Below are 6,673 nucleotides of genomic sequence, written 5' to 3' on the forward strand. Positions count from 1 at the left end.
CTAAGTTGAGCACCCAATTGAGTAACGGAGTCCACTTCATGCTTTCCTCCTCTAGTAGCCTTGCGAGGTCTACTATATTGTGAATTATGGACCGCCATTTCCTCAATCTTGTTCCATGTTTGATTGTCATCAACTTCGGTGAACATTCCATTTGATCCCATATTGAGAATGTTCCTTGAATCTTCATATAAACCGTTCCAAAATTGTTGTACCAAAAACCATTCGCTAAGTCCATGGTGAGGACATGAGCGACAAATACCTTTGAACCGCTCCCAAGCTTCATACAAAGATTCTTCATCCCTTTGCTTAAAACCCGTAATTTGAGCTCTTAGCATGTTAGTCTTTTCCGGTGGGTAGAATTTTTTATAGAAAGCTAGAGCTAACTTCTTCCAAGAATCTATTCCAAGGGTGGCCTTATCAAGGCCCTTCAACCATTGCTTTGCGGTGCCGATTAACGAAAAAGGAAATAAGACCCATCTAATTTGGTCTTGAGTCACGCCCGTTTGAGAGATAGCATCACAATAATCGCAAAAGGTTTCCATATGAGAATGAGGGTCCTCACTAGGCGTTCCCAAATTGGCTCCTCTCAACTAGTTGGATGAAGGCGGACTTGGCAATAAAATTACCGGTGAGATGTTGCGGTGTAGGAGTACCATTTGGTAGATTCTCCTCGGTGGGTATAGAGTGTGACGAGAATTTAGGCATTGTAGGTGGATTTTGTGGGATATTGTGTAATGGGTTTTCTTCTCCTTCTATTGCGAAAGGATTGACAAACTCACTAGTGGGTTGAACAACTTCACCAACACCTCTCAAATTCCTCCTAACAAGTCTCCTATTATTCGTCAAGGTTCTTTCGATTTCACGGTCAAAAGGTAACAAATCACTTTGTAACCTTCTAGACATGCAAAATATCAAACAACTCAAAAACAATTAGAACAAACCTTGAGGAGTTTTACTTCCCCAAGGTGAAGAAAGACACAACTAATAACAATAAAAAGAAATCTTAAATCAATTAAACACCGTCCCCGAACAACGCGCCATTTTTGATCGATGCCATTTCGTGTTCACAATTAAGTATATGTGGTCGTTGGTCAATGGTCGATACAAAACACAATTTATACTTCACAAACAACTCTATAATTAGTAAAGAGGCAAGTAAATGTCGGATCCCAAGGGACGGGTATTGAAATGAGAATTCTATTGTAACTAGTAGTGTCTAGGGGTGTCACAAATTGGGTTGGTGTAGAAGGTCACTAAACTAAAATAACAATGAAAATAAACTAGCAAGATGAATAAAATAAGGGGTGTAAACAATTGATTAAAAGCACTAGGGTGTCATGGGATCATAGGGGAATCATGGGATATGATCATACAAACATGTTCTCAAATTATAAGCAAGCAATTATTGTTGTGATGGATTGAGTTGGGTTATATCTTACAATCCTAGGAAAGTTTGGGTCCCGGAGCCGAATCGATTAGATTGTACAACACCTACAAGTCGACTTAATCTTTCCTACTCAACACATGCATGGTCTAATGAGACTCGAGTTGGGTTATGTCTTACAAGTCTCATTGAAAAGATAGAAGATGATAGTAAATGCAAGGATTCATAGGCTTAGCATTTCATCAAATATAACATGTGCATGAATTGAGATCAAAACAAGCAAGCAAATAAGATATGAAAGCATATTGATTTAAGCATGAATCATCCCCATGATGGTTTCCCCTAATCACCCATTAAACCCTAGCTAAGAGACTACTCACTCATTATCATGTTGATCATGCTAGAAAGGTTGTCAATCATACCAACAATATGAAACATGATGAATAAATGAAAGTAATTAACAATAATTAAAAAGGGATTAAGAGATTATACCTACTAATGATTCCAATAATAAAGCAAGAATAATAGAAGTACTTGAATCCTAGATTGAGAGGTTGTCAATCTCCCAATAATAACCCAAATAATCTTCAATTACCCAAAATAAAGGAAGAACAAGAGAGATATTAAAGAACTAAAACTTGGATTAAAACTTGATTAATACTTGATTACAATATTAAAGAGAGATTTGATTGATATTAACTACACTAATTATTGATAAGAAGAACATGCTCCTCTAATTAGCCTAATGGGGTATTTATAGTGAAAATTAGGGAGGATGCATTAGGGTTAACTAAGGGCTAAACTAGTAATTACACTATTTAAGTTGAGCAAGGAGGACCCGGTATTTTCTGAGAGAAGGGCTTCTCTTTTCGTAGCTTGAAGAATGAAATCCGTGCTGTGCAGGAATCCGGGCGGATTAGAGTCGGGACGGCCGGATTTGGGCTGTGAAATCCGATCGGATTCAGGAGAGGGACGCTCGGATTGTTGAGGGGGAATCCGAGCGGATTCCAAGGAGGGACGCTCGGATTGTTCTGGCTGGACGGGCGGATTGTCCAATCCGTTCGGATTGTTGGTCAGCGTCAATTCTTCTACTTTTCTTCCCTTTTCTTCATAAATTCCTTGGGGATTTCCTTGGGGACGCAAGGATCCTTTCTCAACATTGTTCTTCTACTATGATATGTACAAAGGCCTTCTAGTCTTGTCTCTTCTTGATGCTTGGTCATTGAATACAATCAATTTAGCCTCGTTTTGCCATGAAAATGCAAGATTCTTACTCCTTTCCTACCAAGGGATCAAAATCTCAAAGAATATGCAAAACAAAGAACTAAAGATAAGAAATGACCCAAATAGGCACTAAAAAGCATGGGAACAAGGCTAATTCGGGGGCTAAATATGCGCTAATTATGGTCACATCAACCTCCTAGTGCTCCTTATCTTCTTTTTCCCTTTCATGACTAGATGCCTTGAAAAGCTTGAAGCTTGATGTTGAAATCTATTGGATCTTGGCTTTTGGTGACCTAATCCTCTTTTCTTAGCCTTAGACGTTACATGAAGATGCATCCTTGATGAAGGATTCAAGTTTAAATCAAATTCTAGGTTTTGATTGAGGTGAGAGATTGGGTGATTTAAATTGCTTGAAAGCTAGAGATTTATGATAGGTTTAATTGATGTTAGTTAGGATGGGTGTTTTGAAACATTGATAGGGATTTTGTTGAATTTCTTTGACTGAGAGATGTGGGTTATGTTGTAGATGAGGGAGAGAAATAGGGTTTGTATTTTACGTGTGAAATAGAAGTGAGGAAATAAGAGGAGTATTCTGTGCTAAACAACATGTGGTATTGAGGGACTCACCCGAGCTCCCTTTGGACTCGTGCGAGTTTAGCTGTAGTGGCCAATTCTTCAGTCAAGCTCGCCCGAGTTCCTGGGGAACTCGTACGAGTTGGGCATAAGCTCGCTCGAGTTGAGCATGAACTCGATTGGGTTGGCCAGCATGAGGTAGTTTCTTATTTCACCTTGCTTCAGCTCCCACAAGCTGATGATGGGCTCATTGGAATTCCCCTATAGCTTGGCTCTTTCTTCTTCTTTTGTGCTTCCTAGCGTAAGGTAGCGTTCCGTAGGATTGTTTACCCAAGGTATTTGCTTCCCCACACTTGATTCTTGTCTTCTACACACGCAAACACAATTAGTACCCCCTCTCTCTCTCTTGCTCTCATGGAAAAAGGGTTAAATGAATACAACACAAATGTAATGCAAAAGCTTAAATGAAAGTCAATTTATTTAAACATGGTGGTTTAGGGAGGACTCCACAAAACTCTCCTTCATTTAACTCCTTATTGAACCCCGTTTCACATGCATTTTTGTGCATTTTAGGTTCATTTCGCCATCTTTGGCTTCCTATTTGATTTTCTATAAGATTTTAGCCCATTTATAGGATAGGAAGCAAATTAGGCGGAAATCATATAATTATGGAACATTTAGAAGCTAAATCGAGAAAACTAATGGCCAAACATGATGAGGAGACGGAAACTAGAAGGCTGTAGTTCTACCAAGCAAGATTTTAAGGCTAATGGAGTCAAGTCCCCACGGAGCTAGAGCCATCCCCACGGATTATGGAGCAGTTTTTGAAGAAGGAAGAAAGAAGCAGAGGAGCCCGAGCGGGTTGACCAGCAACCCGGGCGAGCACCACCAGAGCATGGGCAGGTTACCAGGCATACCACCCCTCTACTTCCCAGAGCCCAGCGGGCAGAGCCATAACCCGGGCGGGGCTCTACTTTCCTCGCCTTAGGACTTAAGTATTTTTACTTAATTAGTGTTGTAATCTTGTGATTAGTATAAATACCACCATTCCATTAGCGTTTATAAACACTTTTACAGGGATAATTAGGAACAACTACTTTAAGTAGCATCTTAATCTTTCAATTAGCTTATTCTTTCCACAATAATTCTTAGATCTAGTCGTGTTATAGAATAATTCTTGGGTCGTAATTTGAGAAGGTGACAATTCTTCATCAATCAAAGGGTTTCTCTATTTTATTCATCATTATTGTTCATCTTCTTAAAGTTTGGTATAATTCCTTAATTTCTACTTTATTTCTTGTTAATCCTTGTTATTCACTTACTTTGTTCATCATGTTTTCTATTGTTTTGATGATTGACACCATTAATTATATGATCAACATGATAATGAGTGAGTAGTCTTCTAGCTAGGGTTAATGGGGGATTAGGGGGAATGATTAAAGGGTAGATCCATACTTCATGAGTTAATTTGGTTGATTAAATTGTGGTTGTAAGTTCTAGTTTTAGTACACATGTTATGTTTCATAGAATGCATGATTGATGACCTTGCATTATTCTCGACCCATTCAACAAGCCTTGTAAGATATAAGCCAGCTCAAAGATTGTTAGATCATGCACTATGCTAGTGGGAAGATTCAGTGTACGCCTAAATCTAACCCGACTCGACCTATGAGCCGCAAGACCGAAATTTTCAGCTCTTCTATATAATGACCATGACCAAACCAAACTCATACTCTTTGGATTTACCATTGGATCCCTCCTATGAACCAATGACAACCTAGTGCTTTTCTCTTATTAATTTCATCCATATTTACTTTACTTGCATTTTTTTTCATTCGCTACATTACATTCATTTCCTTTAGTTATAGTTGTTAAACTCATCCTATACCAATCAATTTGTGACACTCTTGACACTATTACAAGCACCTAACTAAACATTGCAATTTACTTCAATTCCGTGAAATTAAACCGTCCTTTGGGTTCGACCTCTACTTGCTACGTGCTAAGTTGTTTGTTGAGTGATAAATATTGCTTGATATAGATTAGTGCGACACTAATCTTTGACATCAAAATAGGGCCGTTGCCGGGGACGGTGTTGTGAATTTAAGTTAAATTACTTTTTTTTTATCTAGTACTTTTAGTAGTTACTTTGTTTGTTTCGACCTTGGGGAACCTTATTCCCTAAGGTAGTTCTAATTCTTTTCTTTAGTGTTGTCTTATTCATAGAATATCAAATCATGGTAACCCATTATCAGTTGATCCGGAGATTGAAAGAATGTTGAGAAACATTAGAAGAGGTTTTAGAATTGTTGATAGAAGATATACTTCAATCACGGAGGGAACAAGTTCTTTGAGTGATACAGGCCTAGTTGATATTGGGATTGAATTTGTAAATCTATTTGCAAGGGAACCACAAACCAACCCACAAACTACCCCTCAAAATCACCCACAAAGTCAACCAACCATGCCAAAATTTTCATCACATTCCGTACCTACCGAAGATAGTCTACCAAATTGTGCCTCTACACCCACACACCTAACGGGAAACTTCATAGCAAAATCCACTTTCATTCAATTAGCTGAAAGAAGCTAATTCGGGGGGATGCCATCTAAGGATCCACATCTTCACATGCAGACCTTTTGTGATTATTGTGAAGCTATCTTTCAAACGGGTGTGACTCAAGATCAAATATGATGGGTACTCTTTCTATTTTCACTGATTTGAGCCGCAAAGCAATGGGTAAAAAGCTTGAACAAAGCTACTCTTGGCATCGATTCATGGAAGATGCTAGCCTTAGGTTTCTATAAATAGTTATACCCACGAGAGAAGACCAACATGCTTAGAGCTTTAATCATGGAATTTAAGTAAAGAGACGGGGAATCACTATATGAAGCTTGTGAGCGTTTCAAGGCCATTTGTCGGTCTTGTCCTCATCATGGCCTTAATGAGTGGTTTCTAGTCCAACAATTTTGGAATGGACTTTATGAAGATTCAATAAATGTTTTGAACATGGGTTCAAATAGCATGTTTACCGAAGTTGATGACAACCAAACTTGGGTGAAGATTGAAGAGATGGCTACTCATAGCTCTCAATATGGTAGACCTTGAAAAGCTAGTAGAGGAGGCCGACATGAGGTGGATTCCGTTACACAACTTAGTGCCGACTTCGGTGCTCAACTAAGCTCTCACATAGATACTATGAGCTTGAAGTTGAAGCAAGCCATATGTTACGTTGCTAATTTAGTGCCGACTTCGGTGCTCAACTAAGCTCTCACATAGATAAAACTTAGTGCCGACTTCGGTTTCTTCACCTTGCTAATTTATTAGACTGGTAATTGACCCAATTATGAGATTAATTAGTCTTATAAGATGGGATTTGGGGAATAGTATTGCTATATTAGGATGAGTAACATGTGAATCGTTCTTAATTGCGATATATGTTACGTTTGCTAGGTGGTGGATTCGTAGATGGGCGATTTTAAGGGCTTGTT

The 6,673-nt window shown here is 38.7% G+C and overlaps 2 non-coding genes across 2 annotated transcripts; one reads left to right on the forward strand and one right to left on the reverse strand.

The window, feature by feature from the left end:
• The first annotated feature begins 228 nt into the window (after positions 1-228).
• LOC141636971 (small nucleolar RNA R71) lies at positions 229-335 on the forward strand. The gene has a single exon (XR_012541536.1). It is a non-coding gene; the product is annotated as a small nucleolar RNA R71 (small nucleolar RNA).
• Positions 336-6,017: 5,682 nt separating this feature from the next.
• On the reverse strand, positions 6,018-6,124 carry LOC141635477 (small nucleolar RNA R71). The gene has a single exon (XR_012540165.1). It is a non-coding gene; the product is annotated as a small nucleolar RNA R71 (small nucleolar RNA).
• Positions 6,125-6,673: the final 549 nt, after the last annotated feature.

The sequence above is a fragment of the Silene latifolia genome, chromosome Y (assembly GCF_048544455.1).
Source record: "Silene latifolia isolate original U9 population chromosome Y, ASM4854445v1, whole genome shotgun sequence".
Classification (NCBI taxonomy): domain Eukaryota; kingdom Viridiplantae; phylum Streptophyta; class Magnoliopsida; order Caryophyllales; family Caryophyllaceae; genus Silene; species Silene latifolia.